Source organism: Oncorhynchus keta, unplaced genomic scaffold (assembly GCF_023373465.1).
Source record: "Oncorhynchus keta strain PuntledgeMale-10-30-2019 unplaced genomic scaffold, Oket_V2 Un_contig_1790_pilon_pilon, whole genome shotgun sequence".
NCBI classification, from domain to species: domain Eukaryota; kingdom Metazoa; phylum Chordata; class Actinopteri; order Salmoniformes; family Salmonidae; genus Oncorhynchus; species Oncorhynchus keta.
This window is the reverse complement of record NW_026280643.1, coordinates 4,852-17,033: the sequence shown is the minus strand read 5'-3', so window position 1 is coordinate 17,033 and position 12,182 is coordinate 4,852. Positions and strand designations below refer to the sequence as shown.

At 53.8% G+C, this 12,182-nt stretch overlaps 2 long non-coding RNA genes across 9 annotated transcripts; one reads left to right on the top strand and one right to left on the bottom strand.

The window, feature by feature from the left end:
* Positions 1-3,859: 3,859 nt before the first annotated feature.
* On the bottom strand, positions 3,860-6,414 carry LOC127919937 (uncharacterized). Its single transcript, XR_008104565.1, has 5 exons — positions 6,291-6,414; positions 5,954-6,021; positions 5,338-5,407; positions 4,302-4,341; positions 3,860-3,915 (listed from the first exon to the last, which is right to left on the bottom strand). It is a non-coding gene; the product is annotated as an uncharacterized LOC127919937 (long non-coding RNA).
* A 2,364-nt stretch (positions 6,415-8,778) lies between these two features.
* On the top strand, positions 8,779-10,345 carry LOC127919936 (uncharacterized). 8 transcript variants are annotated; one of them, XR_008104564.1, is made up of 5 exons: positions 8,779-8,793; positions 9,039-9,173; positions 9,228-9,296; positions 9,758-9,997; positions 10,050-10,345. It is a non-coding gene; the product is annotated as an uncharacterized LOC127919936 (long non-coding RNA). The 8 variants fall into 8 exon arrangements; XR_008104560.1 differs by lacking the exon at positions 8,779-8,793 and having other exon boundaries at positions 9,001-9,092; positions 9,147-9,242; XR_008104563.1 differs by lacking the exon at positions 8,779-8,793 and having other exon boundaries at positions 9,001-9,173; positions 9,228-9,242.
* Positions 10,346-12,182: the final 1,837 nt, after the last annotated feature.

Below are 12,182 nucleotides of genomic sequence, written 5' to 3'. Positions count from 1 at the left end.
GCGTGTGTGTTACCTGGAGGGGGTGGTGTGTGTTACCTGGAGGGTGGTGTGTGTTACCTGGAGGGTGGTGTGTGTTACCTGGAGGGTGTGTGTGTGTTACCTGGAGGGGTGGTGTGTGTTACCTGGAGGGTGGTGTGTTACCTGGAGGGGTGGTGTGTGTACCTGGAGGGTGGTGTGTGTGTTACCTGGAGGGTGGTGTGTGTTACCTGGAGAGGTGTGTGTGTTACCTGGAGACCTGGAGGTGGTGTGTGTGTTACCTGGAGGTAGTGTGTGTTACCTGGAGGGGTGTGTTACCTGGAGGGTGTGTGTGTGTTACCTGGAGGGGGTGGTGTGTGTTTACCTGGAGGGTGGTGTGTTACCTGGAGGGAGTGTGTGTGTTACCTGGAGAGGTGTGTGTGTGTGTTACCTGGAGAATTAGTGTGTTTACCTGGAGGGTGGTGGAGGAGTGGTGTGTGTTACCTGGAGGGTGGTGTGTGTTACCTGGAGGTAATTGTGTGTGTTACCTGGAGGTAGTGGTGTGTTACCTGGAGGTAGTGTGTATTACCTGGAGGGTGTGTGTGTTACCTGGAGGGGTGTGTGTGTTACCTGTGTGTGTTTACCTGGAGAGGGTAGTGTGTGTGTGTTACCTGGAGGTGGTGTGTGTTACCTGGAGAGGGGTGTGTGTGTTACCTGGAGGGTGGTGTGTTTACCTGGAGGGGTGGTGTGTGTTACCTGGAGGGTGGTGTTACCTGGAGGTGTGAGTGTGTGTGTTACCTGGGAGGGGGTGGTGTGTTACCTGGAGGGTGTGTGTGTGTGTGTACCTGGAGAAGTGGTGGCCAATGGCGTGTTACCTGGAGGTAGTGGTGTGTTACCTGGAGGAATTGGTGTGTTACCTGGAGAGGTGGTGTGTGTTACCTGGAGGGGTGTGTGTGTTACCTGGAGGGGAGGTGTGTGTTACCTGGAGGGTGGTGTGTGTGTTACCTGGAGGTAGTGGTGTGTTACCTGGAGGGTGGTGTGTGTTACCTGGAGGGGCGTGTGTGTGTTACCTGGAGGGTGGTGTGTTACCTGGAGGGGTGGTGTGTGTTTACCTGGAGGTAATTATGGTGTGTTACCTGGAGGGGCGGTGTGTTTACCTGGAAAGTGAGTATGTATTACCTAGAGGTTGGTGTGTTTACCTGGAGGCGGTGTAGGGTGTGTGTGTTACCTGGAGGGTGGCGTGTGTTTACCTGGAGGGTGGTGTGTGTGTTACCTGGAGGGGTGGTGTGTGTTACCTGGAGGGTGGTGTGTGTTACCTGGAGGGGGTGTTACCTGTGTGTTTACCTGGAGGGGTGTGTGTGTTACCTGGAGGGTGTGTGTTACCTGGAGGTGGTGTGTGTTACCTGGAGGGGTGGTGTGTGTGTTACCTGGGGTGTGTGTGTTACCTGGAGGGGGTGGTGTGTGTTTACCTGGAGGGGTGGTGTGTTTACCTGGAGGGGTGGTGTGTGTGTTACCTGGAGGGGTGGTGTGTGTTACCTGGAGGGGCGGTGGTGTGTGTGTTACCTGGAGGGCGGTGGTGTGTGTTTACCTGGAGGGGTGGTGTGTGTGTTACCTGGAGGGTGTGTGTGTGTGTGTGTTACCTGGAGGGGTGTGTGTGTTACCTGGAGGGGTGGTGTGTTACCTGGAGGGTGGTGTGTGTTACCTGGAGGGGTGTGTGTGTGTTACCTGGAGGAGGGTGGTGTGTGTGTTACCTGGAGGGTGGTGTGTGTTTACCTGGAGGGTGGTGTGTGTTACCTGGAGGGTGGTGTTACCTGGAGGGTGGTGTGTGTTACCTGGAGGGGTGTGGTGTGTGTGTTACCTGGAGGGGTGGTGTGTGTTACCTGGAGGGTGGTGTGTTACCTGTGTGTGTGTTACCTGGAGGTGAATGGTGTGTGTTTACCTGGAGGGGTGGTGTGTGTTACCTGGAGGGGTGGTGTGTTTACCTGGAGGGGTGGTGTGTGTGTTACCTGGAGGGTGGTGTGTGTGTTACCTGGAGGGGTGGTGTGTTACCTGGAGGGGTGTGTGTTACCTGGAGGGTGGTGTGTTACCTGGAGGTGGTGTGTGTTACCTGGAGGGTGGTGTGTGTGTTACCTGGAGGGGGTGGTGTGGATGGGTGGTGTGTGTGTTACCTGGAGGGTGGTAATGTGTGTGTTACCTGGAGGGTGGTGGTTACCTGGTGTGTGTTACCTGGAGGGTGGTGTGTATGTTACCTGGAGGGGTGGTGTGTTACCTGGAGGGTGGTGTGTTACCTGGAGGGGTGTGTGTGTGTGTTACCTGGAGGGGTGTGTGTGTTACCTGGAGGGTGGTGTGTTTACCTGGAGGGTGGTGTGTTGTTACCTGGAGAGGTGGTGTGTTACCTGGAGGGTGGTGTGTGTGTTACCTGGAGGGGGTGTGTTACCTGTGTTACCTGGAGGGTGGTGTGTGTGTTACCTGGAGGGGTGGGTGTGTGTTACCTGGAGAGGGGTGGTGTGTGTGTTACCTGGAGGGGTGGTGTGGTGTGTTACCTGGAGGGTGGTGTGTGTGTTTACCTGGAGGTGTGTGTGTGTTACCTGGAGGGTGGTGTGTGTGTTACCTGGAGGGTGGTGTGTGTTACCTGGAGGGTGGTGTGTGTTTACCTGGAGGGGTGGTGTGTGTTACCTGGAGGGTGTGGTGTGTTTACCTGGAGGGTGTGGTGTGTTACCTGGAGGTGGTGTGTGTGTTACCTGGAGGGGTGGTGGAGGGTGTGTGTTACCTGGAGGGGTGGTGTGTGTTACCTGGAGGGGTGGTGTGTGTACCTGGAGGGTGTGTGTGTTACCTGGAGGGTGGTGTGTGTTACCTGGAGGGTGGTGTGTTACCTGGAGGGTGGTGTGTGTGTTACCTGGAGGGTGGTGTGTGTGTTACCTGGAGGGTGGTGTGTGTTACCTGGAGGGTGGTGTGTGTTACCTGGAGGGGTTACCTGGAGGTAAGTGTGTGGAGGGGTGGTGTGTGTGTTACCTGGAGGGTGGTGTGTGTTACCTGGAGGGGGTGTGTGTGTGTGTTACCTGGAGGGTGGTGGAGGGTGTGTGTGTTTACCTGGAGGTGTGTTACCTGGAGGGTGTGTGTTACCTGAGGTGTGTGTGTGTTACCTGGAGGGTGGTGTGTGTTACCTGGAGGGTGGTGTGTGTTACCTGGAGGGTGGTGTGTGTTACCTGGAGGTGGTGGTGTGTGTTACCTGGAGGGGTGTGTGTGTTACCTGGAGGGTGGTGTGTGTTACCTGGAGGGGTGGTGTGTGTGTTACCTGGAGGTGGTGTGTGTGTTACCTGGGGTGGTGTGTGTTACCTGGAGGGTGGTGTGTGTTACCTGGAGGTGGTGTGTGTGTGTTACCTGGAGGGGTGGTGTGTGTGGTGTGTGTGTTACCTGGAGGTGGTGTGTGTTACCTGGAGGGGTGGTGTGTGTACCTGGAGGGTGGTGTGTGTGTTACCTGGAGGGGTGGTGTGTGTGGTACCTGGAGGGGTGGTGTGTGTTACCTGGAGGGGTGGTGTGTTTACCTGGAGGTGTGTGGTGTGTGTGTTACCTGGAGGGGTGGTGTGTTACCTGGAGGGGTGGTGTGTGTTACCTGGAGGGGGTGGTGTTACCTGGAGGGTGGTGTGTGTTACCTGGAGGGGTGGTGTTACCTGGAGGGTGGTGTGTGTTACCTGGAGGTGGTGTGTGTGTTACCTGGAGGGTGGTGTGTGTGTTACCTGGAGGGGTGGGTGTGTTACCTGGAGAAGGGGGTGTGTTTACCTGGAGGGTGGTGTGTGTTACCTGGAGGGGTAGTGGTGTACCTGGAGGGTGGTGTGTGTGTTACCTGGAGGGGTGGAGGTAGTGTGTGTTACCTGGAGGGTGGTGTGTGTACCTGGAGGTGGGTGGTGTGTGTTACCTGGAGGGGTGGTGTGTGTGTTACCTGGAGGGGTGGTGTGTTACCTGGAGGGGAGTGTGTGTGTGTTACCTGGAGGGTGTTAGTGGAGGGTGTGTTACCTGGAGGGTGGTGTGTGTTACCTGGAGGGTGGTGTGTGTGTTACCTGGAGGGGTGGTGTGTGTTACCTGGAGGGGTGGTGTGTGTTACCTGGAGGGGTGGTGTGTGTTTACCTGGAGGTGGTGTGTGTGTTACCTGGAGGGTGGTGTGTGTGTTACCTGGGGGGGTGGTGTGTGTTACCTGGAGGGGTGGTGTGTGTTACCTGGAGGGGTGGTGTGTGTGTTACCTGGAGGGTGGTGTGTGTGTTACCTGGAGGGGTGGTGTGTGTTACCTGGAGGGTGGTGTGTGTTACCTGGAGGGGTGGTGTGTGTTACCTGGAGGGTGGTGTGTGTACCTGGAGGGGTGGTGTGTTACCTGGAGGGGTGGTGTGTTACCTGGAGGGGTGGTGTGTGTTACCTGGAGGGGTGGTGTGTGTTACCTGGGGGGGTGGTGTGTGTTACCTGGAGGGGTGGTGTGTGTGTTACCTGGAGGGGTGGTGTGTGTTACCTGGAGGGTGGTGTGTTACCTGGAGGGTGTGGTGTGTTACCTGGAGGGGTGGTGTGTGTTACCTGGAGGGGTGTGTGTGTTACCTGGAGGTGGTGTGTGTTACCTGGAGGGGTGGTGTGTGTTACCTGGAGGTGTGTGTGTTACCTGGAGGTGGTGTGTGTGTTACCTGGAGGTGGTGGTGTGTTACCTGGAGGGTGTGGTGTGTGTTACCTGGAGGGGTGGTGTGTGTTACCTGGAGGTGGTGGTGTGTGTACCTGGAGGGGTGGTGGTGTGTTACCTGGAGGGGTGGTTACCTGGAGGGTAGTGTGTGTGTTACCTGGAGGGGTGGTGTGTGTTACCTGGAGGGTGTTACCTGTGTGTGTTACCTGGAGGGTGGTGTGTGTGTTACCTGGAGGGGTGGTGTTACCTGGAGGGGTGGTGTGTTACCTGGAGGGGTGGTGGTGTGTTACCTGGAGGGGTGGTGTGTGTTACCTGGAGGGGTGGTGTGTACCTGGAGGGGTGTGTGTTACCTGGTGTGTGTGTTACCTGGAGGGGTGGTGTGTGTGTTACCTGGAGGGGTGGTGTGTGTTACCTGGAGGGGGTGGTTACCTGTGTTACCTGGAGGGGGTGTGTGTGTTACCTGGAGGGGTGGTGTGTTACCTGGAGGTGGTGGTGTGTGTGTTACCTGGAGGGTGGTGTGTGTGTTACCTGGAGGGGTGTGTGTGTTACCTGGAGGGGTGGTGTGTGTTACCTGGAGGGGTGGTGTGTGTGTTACCTGGGGGGTGTGTGTGTTACCTGGAGGGGGGTGTGTGTTACCTGGAGGGGTGGTGTGTTACCTGGAGGGGTGGTGTGTGTGTTACCTGGAGGGAGTGGTGTGTGTTACCTGGAGGGGTGGTGTGTGTTACCTGGAGGGGTGGTGTGTGTTAACTGGAGGGGTGGTGTGTGTGTTACCTGGAGGGGTGGTGTGTGTGTTACCTGGAGGGGGGGTGTGTGTTACCTGGAGGGGTGTGTGTGTGTTACCTGGAGGGGTGGTGTGTGTGTTACCTGGAGGGTGGTGTGTGTGTTACCTGGAGGGTGGTGTGTTACCTGGAGGGTGGTGTGTGTTACCTGGAGGGTGGTGTGTGTGTGGTACCTGGAGGGTGTGTGTGTGTGTTACCTGGAGAGGTGGTGGTGGTGTTACCTGGAGGTGGTGTGTGTGTTACCTGGAGGGGTGGTGTGTGTGTTACCTGGAGGGTGGTGTGTGTGTTACCTGGGGGTGGTGTGTGTTACCTGGAGGGTGGTGGGTTACCTGGAGGGTGTGTGTGTGTTACCTGGAGGTGGTGTGTTACCTGGAGGTGGTGTGTGTTTACCTGGGGGGTGTGTGTTACCTGGAGGGTGGTGTGTTACCTGGGGGTGGTGTGTTACCTGGAGGGGTGGTGTGTGTTACCTGGGGGTGGTGTGTGTGTTACCTGGGGGGGTGTGTTACCTGTGTGTTACCTGGGGGGTGGTGTGTGTGTTACCTGGGGGTGGTGTGTGTGTTACCTGGAGGGGTGGTGTGTGTGTTACCTGGAGGGGTGGTGTGTGTGTTACCTGGAGGGGTGGTGTGTTACCTGGAGGGGTGTGTTTACCTGGGGGGTGGTGTGTGTGTTACCTGGGGGGTGTGAGGGGTGGTGTGTGTGTGTTACCTGGAGGGGTGGTGTGTGTGTTACCTGGAGGGTGGTGGTGTTACCTGGGGGTGGTGTGTGTGTTACCTGGAGGGGTGTGTGTGTTACCTGGAGGGGTGGTGTGTGTGTTACCTGGAGGGGTGGTGTGTGTTTACCTGGAGGGTGGTGTGTGTTACCTGGAGGGGTGGTGTGTTACCTGGAGGGTGGTGTGTTACCTGGAGGGGTGGTGTGTTACCTGGAGGGGTGGTGTGTTACCTGGAGGGGTGGTGTGTTACCTGGAGGGGTGGTGTGTGTTACCTGGAGGGGTGGTGTGTTACCTGGAGGGGTGGTGTGTTACCTGGAGGGTGGTGTGTTACCTGGACCTGGAGGTGGTGTGTTACCTGGAGGGGTGGTGTGTGTTTACCTGGAGGGGTGGGTGTGTGTTACCTGGAGGGGTGGTGTGTTACCTGGAGGGGTGGGGTGTGTTACCTGGAGGGGTGGTGTGTTACCTGGAGGGGTGGTGTGTGTACCTGGAGGTGGTGTGTGTGTTACCTGGAGGGGGTGGTGGTGTGTTTACCTGGGGAGGTGGTGTGTTACCTGGAGGGTGGTGTGGTTACCTGGAGGGTGGTGTGTTACCTGGAGGGGTGGTGTGTGTTACCTGGAGGGGTGGTGTGTTACCTGGAGGGGTGGTGTGTTACCTGGAGGGGTGGTGTGTGTGGGTCTGTGTGCTCTAGAGTTGGAGCGGCTGGAGGCAGCAGAGGGGGGAGACTGGAACAGCTTCTCCTCCATATTGGCTTCTTTGACGAACACACAGGACGTCCCCAGCAACACAATACTGTTCAGTACCTTCAGAGAGATCATCCTACACACACACACACACACACACACACACACACACACACACACACACACACAGACACAGAGACACAGACACAGACACAGACACAGAGACACACACACACACACACACAGACACACAGACACAGACACAGACACACACACACACACACACACACACACACACACACACACACACACACACACACACACACACACACACACACACACAGGAGTTAAAGAGCCCATCATACCAGAGCTGGACAACAGACCCCATCATACCAGAGCTGGACAACAGACCCCATCAGACCAGAGCTGGACAACAGACCCCATCATACCAGAGCTGGACAACAGACCCCATCATACCAGAGCTGGACAACAGACCCCATCATACCAGAGCTGGACAACAGACCCCATCATACCAGAGCTGGACAACAGACCCCATCATACCAGAGCTGGACAACAGACCAGAACTGGACAACAGACCCCATCAGACCAGAGCTGGACAACAGACCCCATCAGACCAGAGCTGGACAACAGACCCCATCAGACCAGAGCTGGACAACAGACCCCATCAGACCAGAGCTGGACAACAGACCCCATCAGACCAGAGCTGGACAACAGACCCCATCATACCAGAGCTGGACAACAGACCATCATACCAGAGCTGGACAACAGACCCCATCAGACCAGAGCTGGACAACAGACCCCATCATACCAGAGCTGGACAACAGACCCCATCAGACCAGAGCTGGACAACAGACCCCATCATACCAGAGCTGGACAACAGACTCCATCAGACCAGAGCTGGACAACAGACCAGAGCTGGACAACAGACCCCATCAGACCAGAGCTGGACAACAGACCCCATCAGACCAGAGCTGGACAACAGACCCCATCAGACCCCATCAGACCAGAGCTGGACAACAGACCCCATCATACCAGAGCTGGACAACAGACCCCATCATACCAGAGCTGGACAACAGACCCCATCAGACCAGAGCTGGACAACAGACCCCATCAGACCAGAGCTGGACAACAGACCCCATCAGACCAGAGCTGGACAACAGACCCCATCATACCAGAGCTGGACAACAGACCCCATCAGACCAGAGCTGGACAACAGACCCCATCATACCAGAGCTGGACAACAGACCCCATCAGACCAGAGCTGGACAACAGACTCCATCAGACCAGAGCTGGACAACAGACCCCATCAGACCAGAGCTGGACAACAGACCCCATCATACCAGAGCTGGACAACAGACCCCATCAGACCAGAGCTGGACAACAGACCCATCAGACCAGAGCTGGACAACAGACCCCATCAGACCAGAGCTGGACAACAGACCCCATCATACCAGAGCTGGACAACAGACCCCATCATACCAGAGCTGGACAACAGACCCCATCATACCAGAGCTGGACAAAATACACACCACCAGAAATTGACCCATTTTGTCGACAACGATAAATACAAGATTTTATTTTTTATTTAATTTTCACCTCAAATGGCGTCCTCATCTTAGTGACATACTGTCCTCATCTTAGTGACATACTGCAGATAGAGAGAGGTTTAATTTCCTCAGTAGAGTTGAGAAATACCTCTCTTCCTTCACGAGGCCCACCTGATATTGGACAGAAGTGGTCGTTTAGGACCCTGGGGCCACTAGGGGCCTTTTAAAATGGCGTTTACCCCAGGTAGAAGAGAAGACGTCTTACCCCAGGTAGAAGAGAAGACATCTTACCCAGAAGAGAAGGTGTCTTCACCTAGGTAGAAGAGAAGGTGTCTTAGAATAGAAGACGTCTTGCCCCAGGTAGAAGAGAAGGTGTCTTCACCCCAGGTAGAGGTCTCTTACCCCAGGTAGAAGAGAAGACATCTTACCCCAGGTAGAAGAGAAGGTGTCTTACCCCAGGTAGAATAGAAGACGCTCTTACCCCCAGGTAGAAGAGAAGGTGTCTTCACCCCAGGTAGAAGAGAAGGTCTCTACCCCCAGGTAGGGAATAGAAGACGCCTTACCCCCAGGTAGAAGAGAAGACGTGTCTTACCCCAGGTAGAAGAGAAGACATCTTACCCCAGGTAGAAGAGAAGGTGTCTTCTACCCCAGGTAGAAGAGAAGGTGTCTTACCCCCAGGTAGAAGAGCAGGTGTCTTACCCCCAGGTAGAAGAGAAGACGTCTTACCCCCAGGTAGAAGAGAAGGTGTCTTAGCCCCAGGTAGAAGAGAAGACGTCTTACCCCCAGGTAGAAGAGAAGACATCTTACCCCCAGGTAGAAGAGAAGGTGTCTTCACCCCAGGTAGAAGAGAAGGTGTCTCACCCCCAGGTAGAAGAGAAGGTGTCTTACCCGCAGGTAGAAGAGAAGACATCTTACCCCCAGGTAGAAGAGAAGGTGTCTTCACCCCAGGTAGAAGAGAAGACATCTTACCCCAGGTAGAAGAGAAGACGCTTACCTCCAGGTCTCTTACCCCCAGGTAGAAGAGAAGACATCTTACCCCCAGGTAGAAGAGAAGACATCTTACCCCAGGTAGAAGAGAAGGTGTCTTCACCCCAGGTAGAAGAGAAGGTGTTTTACCCCAGGTAGAGAAGACGCCTTACCCCAGGTAGAAGAGAAGACGCCTTACCCCAGGTAGAAGAGAAGACATCTTAACCCCAGGTAGAAGAGAAGGTCTCTTACCCCAGGTAGAAGAGAAGACATCTTACCCCCAGGTAGAAGAGAAGACATCTAACCCCCAGGTAGAAGAGAAGACATCTTACCCCAGGTAGAAGAGAAGACATCTTACCCCAGGTACAAGAGAAGGTGTCTTACCCCCAGGTAGAAGAGAAGGTGTCTTACCCCAGGTAGAAGAGAAGACGTCTTACCCCCAGGTAGAAGAGAAGGTGTCTTACCCCCAGGTAGAAGAGAAGGTGTCTTTACCCCAGGTAGAAGAGAAGACATCTTACCCCCAGGTAGAAGAGAATACCTCGTACCCCCCGGTAGAAGAGAAGACATCTTACCCCCAGGTACAAGAGAAGACATCTTACCCCCAGGTAGAAGAGAAGACATCTTACCCCAGGTAGAAGAGAAGACATCTTACCCCAGGTAGAAGAGAAGACATCTTACCCCAGGTAGAATAGAAGACATCTTACCCCAGGTAGAAGAGAAGACATCTTACCCCAGGTAGAAGAGAAGACATCTTACCCCAGGTAGAAGAGAAGACATCTTACCCCAGGTAGAAGAGAAGACATCTTACCCCAGGTAGAAGAGAAGACATCTTACCCCAGGTAGAAGAGAAGACATCTTACCCCAGGTAGAAGAGAAGACATCTTACCCCAGGTAGAAGAGAAGACATCTTACCCCAGGTAGAAGAGAAGACATCTTACCCCAGGTAGAAGAGAAGAACACACATGAAGGAGAGAGATCCCTGGATCTTCACTGAGCTGGTCACCACCCTGATCAACTGAAACAGACACACACACACCAATATCCCTGTCAATAATAACCCTGTCTCCTCCCCCCAGACCTGGGTTCAATGTCAATACCAGCCTAATCAATAATAACCCTGTCCCCTCCCCCCAGACCTGGGTTCAATATCAGCCTAATCAATAATAACCCTGTCTCCTCGCCCCAGACCTGGGTTCAATATCAGCCTAATCAATAATAACCCTGTCTCCTCCCCCAGACCTGGGTTCAATATCAGCCTAATCAATAATAACCCTGTCTCCTCCCCAGACCTGGGTTGGTCACACCCTGATCAATAATAACCCTGTCTCCTCCCCCAGACCTGGGTTCAATATCAGCCTAATCAATAATAACCCTGTCTCCTCCCCCAGACCTGGGTTCAATATCAATACCAGCCTAATCAATAATAACCCTGTCTCCTCCCCCAGACCTGGGTTCAATATCAATACCAGCCTAATCAATAATAACCCTGTCTCCTCCCCCCAGACCTGGGTTCAATACCAGCCTAATCAATAAAAACCCTGTCTCCTCCCCCAGACCTGGGTTCAATATCAGCCTAATCAATAATAACCCTGTCTCCTCCCCCAGACCTGGGTTCAATATCAATATCAGCCTAATCAATAATAACCCTGTCTCCTCCCCAGACCTGGGTTCAATAATCCCTGTCACCTCCCCAATAATATCAATATCAGCCTAATCAATAATAACCCTGTCCCTCCCCCAGACCTGGGTTCAATATCAGCCTAATCAATAATAACCCTGTCTCCTCCCCCAGACCTGGGTTCAATATCAATATCAGCCTAATCAATAATAACCCTGTCCCCTCCCCCAGACCTGGGTTCAATATCAGCCTAATCAATAATAACCCTGTCCCCCTCCCCCAGACCTGGGTTCAATATCAGCCTAATCAATAATAACCCTGTCTCCTCCCCAGACCTGGGTTCAATATCAATACCAGCCTAATCAATAATAACCCTGTCCCCTCCCCCAGACCTGGGTTCAATATCAGCCTAATCAATAATAACCCTGTCTCCTCCCCCAGACCTGGGTTCAATATCCAGCCTAATCAATAATAACCCTGTCTCCTCCCCCAGACCTGGGTTCAATATCAATACCAGCCTAATCAATAACCCTGTCTCCTCCCCAGACCTGGTTCAATATCAATATCAGCCAAATCAATAATAACCCCCTCCCCCAGACCTGGGTTCAATATCAATATCAGCCTAATCAATAATAACCCTGTCCCCTCCCCCTGGTTCAGAATCAATAATAACCTGGACCTGGGTTCAATATCAATACCAGCCTAATCAATAATAACCCTGTCTCCTCCCCCCAGACCTGGGTTCAATATCAAATAATAACCCTGTCCCTCCCCCAGACCTGGGTTTCAATATCAATACCAGCCTAATCACCCTGTCCCTCCCCCAGACCTGGGTTCAATATCAGCCAAATCAATAATAACCCTAGACCTGGGTTCAATATCAGCCAAATCAATAATAACCCTGTCCCCCCCCCAGACCTGGGTTCAATATCAGCCTAATCAATAATAACCCTGTCTCCTCCCCCAGACCTGGGTTCAATCAATACCAGCCTAATCAATAACCCTGTCCCCTCCCCCAGACCTGGGTTCAATATCAACACCAGCCTAATCAATAATAACCCTGTCCCCTCCCCCAGACCTGGGTTCAATATCAGCCTAATCAATAATAACCCTGTCTCCTCCCCCCCCAGACCTGGGTTCAATATCAATACCAGCCTAATCAATAATAACCCTGTCCCTCCCCAGACCTGGGTTCAATATCAGCCTAATCAATAACCCTGTTCTCCCCAGACCTGCTCCAATATCAACCC